The sequence below is a fragment of the Chiloscyllium punctatum genome, chromosome 38 (genome assembly GCF_047496795.1).
Source record: "Chiloscyllium punctatum isolate Juve2018m chromosome 38, sChiPun1.3, whole genome shotgun sequence".
Taxonomy (NCBI): domain Eukaryota; kingdom Metazoa; phylum Chordata; class Chondrichthyes; order Orectolobiformes; family Hemiscylliidae; genus Chiloscyllium; species Chiloscyllium punctatum.
Genome location: NC_092776.1, coordinates 40961935 through 40975492, shown reverse-complemented (window position 1 = coordinate 40975492; position 13558 = coordinate 40961935). Strand labels below are relative to the sequence as shown.

At 42.7% G+C, this 13558-nt stretch overlaps 1 protein-coding gene and 1 long non-coding RNA gene across 2 annotated transcripts in view; one reads left to right on the top strand and one right to left on the bottom strand.

Annotated features, from left to right (window-relative positions):
* adgra1b (adhesion G protein-coupled receptor A1b) overlaps positions 1 to 13558 on the bottom strand; it is a 530861-nt gene that overhangs the window by 379912 nt on the left and 137391 nt on the right. The gene's annotated exons all lie outside the window — the stretch shown is intronic.
* Positions 1 to 13558, top strand: part of LOC140463729 (uncharacterized) — a 52050-nt gene that overhangs the window by 35133 nt on the left and 3359 nt on the right. The window contains exon 3 of the long non-coding RNA XR_011954760.1: positions 7590 to 7745. This is a non-coding gene — a long non-coding RNA (uncharacterized lncRNA). The remainder of the gene's footprint in view (positions 1 to 7589; positions 7746 to 13558) is intronic.

Here is a 13558-nt window from a genome sequence, read left to right as displayed (position 1 = left end):
ATCAGCAATACATTGCTCGAATTTTCCAGATTTTCCCTGACATTAGCTGAAAGAGAAGACACAAAGATTATTTGTTTAAAAAAGTCAACAATAAGACAGCAACTATAATTTGTAGCTGATATTGTTTTTAAATTCATAAAAATGCAAATTTCAACTGACATTACTTCTTACATCACCATTAAAACATTGTAAAGTAGTTCCTTGCTTTATATTAATTGATATCAATCTTTACCAATCAAATTTTACAAGACAGGAAGATGCCATTTGGCTCATCATACCTTCTCTTACTTGAAATACACCAGCAATGACACCCTCCAGTCACCAAACAAAAACCCTTGCTCCTTGTATATTACTGCCATCTCAATTCCCTTTTTTCTCTCTAAAGTCCTTTGCAATGTTGTCACTTCTCAAATTCGGGTTCATCTTTCCCAGAACTCCACCATTGGATCCCTCTAATCGGGTCTCTACCCTATCACAACACCAAAATACCCCTGGTCCACGTTACAAATGTCATGCTGTTTGACTGACAAAGTGAACTATCAATCCTTATCCTTTTCAACCCATCTGCTGCCTTTGACTAATTTCCCAAGAGCCTCACTGTCTGCCAAATACATGAGAATTGGACTCACCTAGTTCCATTCTAAACTACCAAATCGTACCTAGTGTCACGGACACTGAATGAATCACACAGAAAAATACAAAATGGAGAACAACAGATCTGTAATGTGATAAAAGTTTGTGAAGTTATCGCAAGAAATCCTCCCACTTGATCTGTACCTCAGTTTATTGTCCCTGAGGTATACTTATCACAGAGACTGCTGACACCATTTGTTTTATGCAAAACAGTAACAACTCTTTATTACCAGCAAAAAGGGCTTTGCAACATTCTAGGAGTGGCAATGCTACACACCCTTAAGACCATTAGGTAACTACCTTGAATATCACCTCAATATTCTCCATTTTCTCCCCTGCAAGCCAGCACTTAAACCTGACAGACAAGAGGACAGTAATGGAGGTTAGACATTAGATTAAAAATAGAAAGAGAGAAAGGTGATAAGCCAATTGGCTGAACTCAGTATTTGAATCTCACACAAACAGTTCCAACCTCCAAGTACGCAGAACATCCGAGTGGCTCTATAACAGTTTGATGAGGAAAAAGATGACATTTTTGACAGAATTACTGAGTTGGGTTGGTTCCTTCGTCTGGGTAGTCTCCTCATGGTACCTAGGAGAAAGTGAGGACTGCAGATGCTGGAGATCAGAGCTGAAAATGTGTTGCTGGAAAAGTGCAGCAGGTCAGGCAGCATCCAAGGAGCAGGAGAATCAACGTTTTGGGCATGAGCCCTTCTTCAGGAATGAGGAAGGTGTGCCAAGCAGGCTAAGATAAAAGGTAGGGAGGAGGGACTTGGGGGAGGGGCATTGGGAATGCGATAGGTGGAAGGAGGTTAAGGTGAGGGTGATAAGCCGGACAGGGGGTGGGGCGGAGAGGTCAGGAAGAAGATTGCAGGTCAAGAAGGCGGTGCTGAGTCCGAGGGTTGGGGCTGAGATAAGGTGACGGGAGGGGAAATGAGGAAGGTGGAGAAATCTGCATTCATCCCTTGTGGTTGGAGGGATCCTAGGCAGAAGTTGAGGCGCTCTTCCTCCAGGCGTCGTGTTGCCATGGTCTGGTGATGGAGGAGGCCAAGGACCTGCATATTCTTGGCGGAGTGGGAGGGAGAGTTAAAGTGTTCAGCCACGGGGCGGTTGGGTTGGTTGGTGTGGGTGTCCCAGAGGTGTTCTCTGAAATGTTCCGCAATATAAAGGAGGCCACATCAGGTGCAGCGGATGCAGTAAATGATATGTGTGGAGGTGCAGGTGAATTTCTGATGGATATGGAAGGATCCCTTGGGGCCTTGTAGGGAAGTGAGGGGGGAGGTGTGGGCACAAGTTTTGCATTTCTTGCGGTTGCAGGGGAAGGTGCCGGGAGTGGAGGTTGGGTTGGTGGGGGGTGTGGACCAAGGATATATTTCCCTCCCCTCCCCTATCAGCATTCCGGAAAGACCACTCCCTCCGCGACTCCATCGTCAGACCATGGCAACATGACGCCTGGAAGAAGAGTGCCTCATCTTCCGCCTAGGAACCCTCCAACCACAAGGGATGAATACAGATTTCTCCAGCTTCCTCATTTCCCCTCCCCCCACCTTATCTCAGTCCCAACCCTCGGACTCAGCACCACCTTCTTGACCTGCAATCTTCTTCCCGATCTCTCCGCCCCCAACCCCTCTCCAGCCTGTCACCCTCACCTTAACCTCCTTCCACCTATTACATTCCCAACGCCCCTTCCCCCAAGTCCCCCCTCCCTACCTTTTATCTTAGCCTGCTTGGCACACCTTCCTCATTCCTGAAGAAGGGCTCATGCCCAAAACGTTGATTCTCCTGCTCCTTGGATGCTGCCTGACCTGCTGCACTTTTCCAGCAACACATTTTTCAGCCCTCATGGTACCTACCAATTGGACACGAACAGTACAGCTGCTCACCAAAAAAATAGTCTTCCAGCTCTACTCTTACTGCTCCAGTCCTGTTGACTGCTTCAGGCAGTGTCCCTGTGGTTTCCTACTCAGTCGACACTCACGGTGCATCTCCTCCACTTTCTCAGGCCTCACAGTTCAAACTCCAGCCACCAACGCCACACGCAGCACTGTGGCTTTGGCTTTATCATTCCGGTCCCTCTTTCCTCCTTCCAGATTGTAACTTTTCTTACCTGTCATTTTTGTACCCTTCGTGAAGTCATAAGGTTAAACTCCCTCTTAGCTTTGGTTGGCTTTCTGCAATGATCAGCAGACAATCTTAAACTATACTGATTCCTGCTGTCCCCAAAGTGCAGTTCCCCAGCAGCAGGCAGAGAGCTGGACTGAATCGGTAGCCTTACACAGAATCTCAATCTTCTGATAACTTGTTGCAAAAATTAACATTACAAGTTAGCTATGCAAGTTAGAAAGAAAAGATAAACTGTTATAAAACCAAAAACTCACCTTCAATGGCTTTCCTTCCTGTTCAATATTGCTAATTCAAGTGCCCTTAACGTACCCTCATATGCACAGAGTCCTTACACCAACGGTGTTTTTTAGGTTAGATTACTCACAGTGTGGAAACAGGCCCTTCAGCCCAACAAGTCCACACCGACCCACAACCCACCCAGACCCCTACATTTACCCCTTCACCTAACACTACAGGCAATTCACCTGGCCTGCACATCTTTAGACTGTGGGAGGAAACTGGAGCACCCGGAGGAAACCCATGCAGACAGCATGGGGCGAATGTGCAAACTCCACACAGTCAGCCGCCTGAGGCGGGAATTGAACCCTGGTCTCTGGTGCTATGAGGCAGCAGTGCTAACCACTGTGCCACCGTGCTGTCCTTTGAAGGGTGGACCAATTCCTTTTTGGTCCCAACTACTCCGCTGGTCACAATAAATTGTAAACTTAACCACAGAGTGATGAAATGGCTAATTATATAGGCTCTGGACTGAACTGGTTTAGTCAGAACCAAACCAGCTCGATTTCTTTAATAAAGAATAATGCATTTATCACAAGTCAGACTTGTTGAATCAAACATAGAAAGATTATTGCTAAAAATACTTCGATTGTGCAAAGGTAGATCTGACTTTTTTCTAACATCACAAACTGAGCAAGAGACAAATGTGAGTAACAAAAAAACAAGTTAAATGCTCCACAGAACATATGAAATGGTGAATACAAATACAGATCCCATGGAATTTACTCTAATCACCACATTCTCCAAGTTATTACTGACACCACGAGATACCATATCTCACTAAAGCTTCACAAGAGGTTACAATTCTTGACTTTTCATTACCAACTGTTGAAACTCCTTCAGGAACCATTCCATCATTGGGTTGACTTAATGACTGCGCGTGCTCTAGAGGCCTGTCTTCCTTTTGTGGAACTACCTCCCACTGGATGCTTGGAAACAGCATTTCAGCACTTACAGTTACAACTCCAATTTCTAACTAACAGCGAGCTTCACCAAGCCAGTACTGCCCCTGGGTTTGTTTTCTTAACCCTAATCAGGCTTGGTTACACAAAGTAAATACTGCTTGTGAGTTTCCTTCACCTTCGCTCACAGCTGCACTGAACTATTAGTGACTGACAGCTTCTCTGAGCTTCCACGGCTGCTGGGACCTGACCAAAGCCCTCAATCCAAAATATGACTGCATATACACTCCTAGAATTTCTTCCTGAGTTCTAACAATATAGAGCCATTCAAATGCTCTTGATATCTCACAGATATGGTGCATTTTCAGCACTACATCATATCGGCTCTTTTCTGCATGGAAATTTCTCTACCTCTGTTTGTTTCCTTCTCCAACTAACTGTGACCTAAGAGCTACTCTTTAGCAACCCTGAATTGCTTTGTGTGACTGAAAATCTTGCAACAAGCCACATTATTTTTTTTCAGGCTGGATTGATGGTAACTTGTATTTTTTAAATATGCAAAAGTAGCGAATCAGCAATGGGACTTGAATGTAAAAGCCCCTTGAAGTAAGTGTCTTCTAAATGTTACAATATTCACCAATTGCTGACTCCAGCAGCACCAAAACACTTACAAAAAAAGTTCATCATAATGCCCTTCATTCACGTAATTTGTGTTTACAGGCTGTATACACACATATATGGATGACGCACAGCATGACCTTACTGAGACCTCTCTTGGCTCCTATACTAGCTTTAATTTGTCAGAGAGCTTGTCCAAATGCAGCACTTGTTGAGCAGAAATTTTCTCCAACCAAATACTGGGAAGAGCGATGCCATTACCGTTGGACTTTTCCATAATTTCCATTCCCCAGTTAACTCCTCTTTTTCTCTCTCTCTCTCTCTCTCTCTCTCTCCCTGGTGACTGTTTAAGACAGAGCTTTCATGTTCATAATCTTCAGGCTAGATTTTCATTCCCGAGAAAGATAACTTGAGCGGAGAAATCTCCTGACTCAGCAGACGTGCCTCTTGTACACTCTCGGTACAATTTTTGCCACAGGACCAGGTCATAGCCCCACTGGGAAGAAACCAGATTGTGTTTTGGGTCTGATTTGCCCCAGAACACCATTCCTGCTGTAAGGGAGGTAACTCATGAACCTTACAGGTTCTTGAGAGGAGATGTTTATCAGGTTAAATTTGTTGATCTACTGGTTCCTTACTCTGGTAGCAATGGCAATACTGGCCTTTCCCATATCAAACTATAGATTTTAATGCTGCCTCTTGACCTAGTTTAATGACCGCGTTAGTAAGGCATCACAAGAGCCATGCAGATAGCTGCATCTTGGCAACTTCAGTTGGTCTCGACAGTTTGCACAAATTGAAATTAGCATAATTCTCCAGGGACTAACATTTACAGTCTGCATGGAGAGTCTTTGCCAGCCACCTAACTTCCCATCTCCCATCCACCCGGGTGTCCACACCCAAATGTTTCTTGTCCATTAACCTCACAGCAACACAGAGCAGTGTGACTCTGAGGGAGCAGGTCAACAGTGTGCTCACCCAACCATCACTCCATTTATTCCAAGGGGTGTCATTCCATGCTGTCATTCTCCAGCCCAGACCTCAGGTCTGTGCTTGGCTTCTGAGGGATGGTGTTTACCTGTTAAAGAGAGAGTTGCTGATTTGATGAAGAATGTGAAAACGGAGCACCCAGTGTTGGTACAACAAAAGGCTGTGCATCCAGAATTCACTAGCCCCCATCTTTCCTCACCCAAAACACCCAGTAACAGTGGTCTGTGCTGAACCAGATGTTCAACATTCTGTGGATGAACAGACATGACCTGTGATTTGAGCCGCATATAGCAAGAAACCTCAAGTAGCCATATACTTTCTTCAGAACAGCAACAGAAGGTCTAGAAAGGACAGCTCTCCAGTTCTGTGGTCAGGATCTCGCACTCCTGGTCCATGAGGAGAAATACTGGAGGGAAATATTTTATTCAAGAGATAAGAGAAACAATCCAAGTATCACCAAGTGAACATGGCAGGAGAGAACGTGGTGAGTGCAGCAGGGAAATACCATCAATCCTGAATCCAGTGCCACAAGCAATTTCATGGGATGAATTGTTTGGCAGAAGGACACAGATGTCCCTGTGATGATATCTGAACAACATAGCAACTGGGGTGCACCGGGTACGTATCTTGTCTATAGCATAGACAAATCAATGATCAAGGTAAGCAGTTATAGAGTGACATATAAATGCTCATGTGGACTCACTGCCATATTGATGGCTTCTCTTCTGGATGCAGGGCAGAACATGATCTTACATCTCTCTGCATTTTACACTTGCAAAGAAATGGTTCAAGCCTGGATTAAAAACAAAATAACTCTGGAGAAATGCATCAGGTCTGGCAGCTTTTGTGGAGAGAGAAACAGAGTTAATGCTTCAAATTCAGGGCTCCATCCCTACCTATCCACTTACCCCTTTTCTCCCCATCATCAACATAAATGCCACACTTTCCTCACTATTGCTCTGAAAAATGATCACTGGACTCAGAATGATAGCTGTGTTTTTCTCTCCACAGATACTGCCAGACCTGCTGAGTTTCTCAAGTAATGCTGGTTTTCTTTGTTTCAGATCTCCAGCATCCTCAGTTCTTCGCTTTATTTTAATCAATGTAACTGCATTGTCCTGTACAGTGTTAAGTTCTGCATTTTCTTGGTGCTGAATCCATGTCTTCAATTGTTCAGAGTCTTGCCTCCCACTGCTCAAGTGCAGCACCATGGTGAACAGCCTTTGGGTAAGCACAAGGTGAAGTTTTGTCTGGTTAATCACGAGCATTAATGGTCAATTGCAGGCCTGAATTTGCAGGGGCATCTCATGGGCAAATCTTAGACAATGGTGAATCAAAGGGTAGAGGTGATGCTGGATTCAACCATGTTGATAGCATCAAGTGTCGTGGGCTGACTTAGCATTTTCTTTTGTTGTGAATGGGCATCTTCTGGAAGATAGTGAGGACTGCAGATGCTGGGGATCAGAGTCGTGAGTGTGGTACTGCAGAAGCATTGCAGGTCAGGCAGTATCCGAGGAACAGGAGAATTAATGTTTCGGGCAAAAGCCCTTCATCATTCAGACTCATTCTTGAGGAGGTGCATTTGCCCGAAACGTCGATTCTCCTGTGCCTCGGATGATGCCTGACCTGCTATACTTTTCCAGCACCACACTCTCAACATCTTCTGGAAGATGTGTGGCATCAATTTTAATCAACGTTTATATGACAACAGCATGCCAACGGAATGTGCAGTGAGATTCTCAAGGCTGATTTGATGAATGGTCTCTATATCAAGGGGTTCTTGCATCTTATTGTATCCCATACAGCTCCAGTCAAAAATAAGTAGGCTCTTCAAGTTGCCTTCCATGGCGACCATCCTCATTGGTTGCTTCTCCATCAGAGTTAACAAAGTCTTCTTTGTCCTCTTCAAAATACTCCTTGTTCTTCTCTAATTAAATAATTTCTTCACTAGCTTCTGGTCCCTCAATGTGTATGTTTCTCGACTGAGCTATTCAAATGAACCATGAACCACATAGTAATCGATCATTAATTTCAACACTCTTGCAGCATGCTCCTTCCAAGTGGTCAACGCAGCTGAACTGCACTTTTAATAGGTTATATCCCAACTGAAGATGATCATCATCTGCAAGTGGATTTTGTTGGAACAACATTGGGGCCCCATCTTCACTTTCTTCAATCAAATCAGCAGCTCACTCTTCAATGGTAAGCATCACCCCACAGAAGCCAATCCCAGACCCAAGCTCAGGGCTGCAGATTGTGCAGGCCATGACACCCCTTAGAATAAATGAGTCAGAGAGGCAGCCAGGCAAGGTTACATGAGAGCAGGGAGGCTTTATTGTGGTCTCACACAGCTCACAGAATGGATGGAATTATTTTCTATTTGTAAATATCTTGGACTGCTGCTTTGGTGCTTACAACTGATCACTCCTCAAGTTTGTGGGAAAGTGATTTGGAAGCCAAATTCCATTGTCTTCTCCATCTATGATGCTACATCCACCTACTATTCATCGACCATGTCTATGTTCAATGACCTTCGTTCAGTCCTAATTAAGCTGTGCCTTAATTTTGAGTGTGGTTTTCAAATCCCTCCATGATATCTCTGAAGCCCTTTCAATTCCTGTAAGATCCTCCAATCATTCAAAATGCTGAGATATATGTGCTTCTCCAGTTCTGTGTGTTTGAGCATCCCTGATTTTAATTGTCCGAACACTGGCAGCTAAGCCCTCAGATCCTTAAAATCAACATATTTGCCTTAATATCCCCTCATGGCTCAATGTCAAACTTTGTTTGACAATGCCCCTCTGAATAACCTTGGGCAATTTTATTACATAATTTTTTTAAAAATATAGGTTGTTGTGTAAAAGTGCCTCTTAGTTGGTGTTATTATTTTGTCCCTTCAATATGTTCTTTTAAATATTCAAAAAAGCAAAGCATTATCAAATTTTCTTTATAAAATTGCTGAGCTGTCTTTCTGATGGGGTATTCTCCACTTTAATTCTTCAGTGTGTGTGTGTGTCAAAGTTAAACCTTTCCATCTCTGCTTTATTTGTTTTGATAATGTCAAATGCAGCACAAATAGATATTACCTTTTTTCCCCAAACATATTAATATTACCTTATCCCTTATTCTGTACACTTCTACCAAATAATTCCCCTTGTTTTATCCAATAAAAGGTTTCCCCTTGGTCTGCAAAAGTGAAGCCTCCCATTCCTGTTATCACTTTAATGAATCTTTTCCGTCCACTCTCTGTGGCCTAACTGAAGCAGCCGAACATGGGGACAGTATTCTAAATGTGGTCTGATCAAACAAATTCAATAAGTTTCTTTTTGTTTTACATCACATGATCCAACACATAAAACCCAAATCCCTTAAGTGCTACATTTGTTCCCCTTTTGTTAAAGATGTGTACTTGTTTTGAATCCTAACCACAGCCATTATCACTTCCTTTGCTTTTCACTCCCCATGAATCTTTGTCAATAAATCTCTCCTGTCTTCCGCCCTGTTCCAGATCTTTCTTTTGCTCCTGTCCCCATCCTCCATTTCAACAGCCTAAAACCCATCACACCATTACTCCTTTCTTAGTCATTAAGAGCCTTATGCAACCTGAAATACTAACCTTGTTTATCTCTCCACAGATGCTGCCTGACCTGCTGAGTATTTCCCGCACTTCTTGCCTGTATCTAGATTTCAGAGAGAATATACAAAATACAATATAGCCGACCACAGTCAATGACATCGCCTGATCGTGACAAGACAGGCCGCAGGCTCATGTGCTACTGATGTCAGGGAGGTGTGGCAGAGACGGGGGTCCTGGTGAGAGATGGTGAAGTGCAAAGTGGGAGGAGGGGATGGGACAGCCTCTGTCGACTCCAGCTGCCTCCACCTCAAAGTCCACTCCATTCTTCATTCCTTCACAATAATTATTTATTTTGTATCTCCCATGATATCAAGTCACGACAGAGTGCATTTGCATGTTATGCCACTTAGTGGCGTATTGAAAATAAACTCAACCTGCAGCCACAGTATTTTGCTTCAACTTTGCTGAATGACAGGGGTTCATCTTAATATTTCATTTAAGGAATATGTGTCTCTGACTATACAGCAGTCAATCATTGCAGTACAATGTAGCAGTGTAGGTCATGAAGCAAATCCTGACATGATATCCACAATGACACATTGAGGAAGTCTTTAGTACAGCTTGCTATACTCAATCAAGCAGCTTTATGGTTTCTGGCAATCATTTCACAGCATGACAGAATTGTTTTTGTAGCAGGCCTAAGAAGTTATCAACTCTTGTTATTAATTGGATCAAGTGAATTGTCAAAATTGCCACCATGAATAGTTTGAAGAGAGTAGATAAAACAAAGTACAAATCTATCTGCTATCATTAGAGTAACAACTACCATAATGACATTTACAGATATTCAAACTGATTTTCCAATGACCTCTTTCCTGTGCCCTTTTAAATTCTGCATATCTTTCAACAGTGTTCCTTTCCCCACCATCTCTCTTTCCCATGCATTCAGTAAATAGCAACCATTTGAAAAAAACTTGAATACAGATGTGCAATGACTAAATCTGGATGTATAATCAGCAGAATAACTTCAATGTCACCACAAATTAGTCACAGAACTAACCATAACATATTTTAAGTGAAATTAGATAGTCCACTGCACACACATATACTTTCAAGTGACACCTCCATATTTAGTGAACCATAAAATCTGCCGCACTTTTGAGGGAACTTGAATGTAGTCTGCCTAGTTGGAAAATAAAGTCAACGGAAGTAACATTAAGCTGGGTATAAAACTTTGTTAAACCCAATCCTATAAGTGACATGGCAGGCGGTTACATTAAAATTACTCTTATTTGGTTTTTGACACAAAGATCCATATCAGAGTCCAATTGCCATAGAAGCACATCATAAAAACAATGACATGCATTCATACAGCATCTTTAACATAGGTAAACATTCAAAGGTGCTTTACAAGAGCATTAACAACAGAAGTAACAGCTGACACTGATCCACAGAAGGAAACGTCAGAACACAGTTGAAAAGAGCATCTTGAAAGGAAAAGAGCAGAAAAAAATTAGGGAGGAAACTTCAGATGACACAATGCAGCTGAAAACTGCATTGTGATAAAGGATGCAATGATTACAATTGAGGGATGCCACAACATGCTAGAATTGGAGATGCATCAACATTTCAAAGGCCTGTAAGATTACAGAGAGGAATTGTGTTGCAACACTGTGCTATATAGAGGGATTTGTAAAAGAACAATCATGGTTTTAAAATTGAGTGGCTAACTAGTGGACAGGAGCAAATGTCACAGCAAGCTTGGAATGATGGGTAAACAAGATTTCGAAGGATTTAAGTTATGGGCAACAAAGTGTTGAAAATCAGCATTCTGGGTGACAGAGTGAATGCGTGGTCAAAAACCCATCTTGGGATTGAACACAATGCCAAGACTGCCAATAGTCTGATTCACCTTCCAAAGTGTAGTCATCCTTATCTTGCACCAGGTAGCTCCTGTTGTCTCCAGTTCTGTGTCAACATACCCTGTAAGAGAGGGAGATCTCTCTGCAGATATGCTGCAATGTAACTGGATGATGTAATGGCCATGGATGAATAGCTGACAGTATATGCAAGTTAAGAGATTTGTGTGCAAAGCTTACAGCAGTCCTAAGGGAACGTGGATGAGCTGAAGTTACAAAGGGCAAGTGTGTTACAAAAGTAAACGAGAAGTTAAGGTTGTCCTCCTTTACAGTTCCTTCTCAGTCAGGCACGACAAAGAGCTTATTTTAATTATTTTCCTTTTTATCATGCACCTAATATGGTTCAATTAATTTACATGGCCAGATTTAAAACAATGGAGCACTATGTCCAAAATTTGAGTGAAAGGAAATGGAATTTTACTATCTGAAAGAACAATAAAACCCAACAAAAATAACTTCCTAAAATACAAGCTTTCGAAGGAGGATGGAGGAGAGGTTAACTAATGCAGACAGGAAGGCAAGGCCAAAAGTTTCTCAAAGTCATACAGTACGGAAACAGACCCTTCGGTCCAACCAGTCCATGCCAAATATAATAGGAGAAAGTGAGGACTGCAGATGCTGGAGACCAGAGTTGAAAAGTGTGTTGCTGGAAAAACACAGCAGGCCAGGCAGCATCCGAGGAGCAGGAGAATCGACGTTTCGGGCATCAGCCATTCCTGAAGAAAGGTTTATGCCCGAAACGTCGATTTTCCTGCTCCTTGGATGCTGCCTGGCCTGCTGTGTTTTTCCAGCACCACACTTTTCAACCATGCTAAATATAATGCCAACTAAACTCGTCCCATTTGCCCATCCCTCGCCCATAACCCTCCAAACTTTTCCTTTCATGCACTTATCCAAATGTTTTTTAAATGTTGTCATTTTGCCCACATTCACCACTTCCTCAGAATGTTCATTCCACATGTGAACCACCCTCTGTTTAAAAGATTTGCCCCTTATGTCTTTTCCTCTCACATTAAAAATGGGTCCCCTAGTCTTGAAAACCCCATATTGTGAACTGAAAGAGCGAAATCTGAGTCCCAACTGCTTGGCTGTTGACCACTTTCTTCAGGAGTCACAAAGCTTTCACATACCTTTGGTGTCTCAGTCAGAAGTTTTCCCGTGGTCTTTTGTTTTAAACCACTCCTGGTTTGCTAAGATAGTGGTTCAGAGGAGGGAGCTCTTGGTATCCTTGATATGTTCAGTCCATGTTGCTTTGTCTTTGCTCAAAGCAAGCTACTGAAATACGGTTCATTTATGTGTTACATGACTAGTTCTATCGCTTTTGCCAAAGTGAACTCTCTAAAGGTAACTTTTCATCTTCAATACATAAAAGATTATCTTAAAAGTGTGAGCAAATGATGAAACTCAAAAGTTTTTGAGACCTCACTGGGTTTCGTTGCTTCATGATCAAAATTATAATTGAGGCAGATGTTTATTGTATATTTAATATGGGTTATTTCAGCTTGTCAGGTCATCACAAGGGCCATTTTATGATTAGCAGTATTCTTTTTAAACCATGTTAAGTCCACAAAACTCCCAAATCAAATGATGAAAATGTAATTCTCATCATCCATTTTTATTATGATCATAACCAGTATGAGTGCTGCACATTGGAGATTGTTGGGAGGCGAGTGAAGAAGATGTCGTGAATTGAGCTGGTGTGAATGAGGCAATAGATTCATTTGTGTGGATATGGCATTCACTGACCTCTTTCCTTCGTGTGAGGACAATAAACATCTTGCACCCAGGTCCTCGCAGCTAAACTGCTGGCCTTGATAGGATGATAGATATTTGTCCCCATTGCATTTTTTGCAGTTACCTAGCTGGAAGTGGCATGTAACTCAGTGGTTTAGCATTGCTGCCTCACAGTGCTAGGGACTTTGGTTCAATTCCAGCCTCGGGTGATTGTCTGTGTGGAGTTTGCACATTCTCCCTGTGTCTGCATGAGTTTCCTCCCACAGTCCAGAAATGTGCAGGTCAGGTGTAGTGGCCATGCTAAATTGTCCATAGTGTTCGGGGATGTGTAGGTTTGGTGCATGCACTAGGGGAATGGGTCTGGGTGGGATACTCTTCAAAGGGGCAGTGTGAACTTGTTGGGCCAAAGGGCCTGTTTCCACACTGTAGGTACTCTAATTCTAGAGAGCCTCCTGGTCTGCTTTGGGTCACGGACCCTTCTCCTATTATCTCCAGGGTCTCTATCGTTCCATCCGAGAAACTTGTGTGATGGTACTGCTCCTGTAACAAGATTATGTTGTCCTTGGATTTTTTTCAGAGAAGTTGTAAAAGACACAGACTCCGAAAAGTCTGAGTTGAAGGGTGTTAGGGCTAGTTTGGTTATAACTAATAGATACTGCCTGAGGCAAAAAACTTTCAAGTTTTAAAAAAAATCACTTGTACAATGAAAGGGGAGTAGCCAGTTCTCCCAGCTTATCTTGTCTCTGGTTTGGTTTGGTTTTAGCACAGTAGTGTTCGGAAGCTGC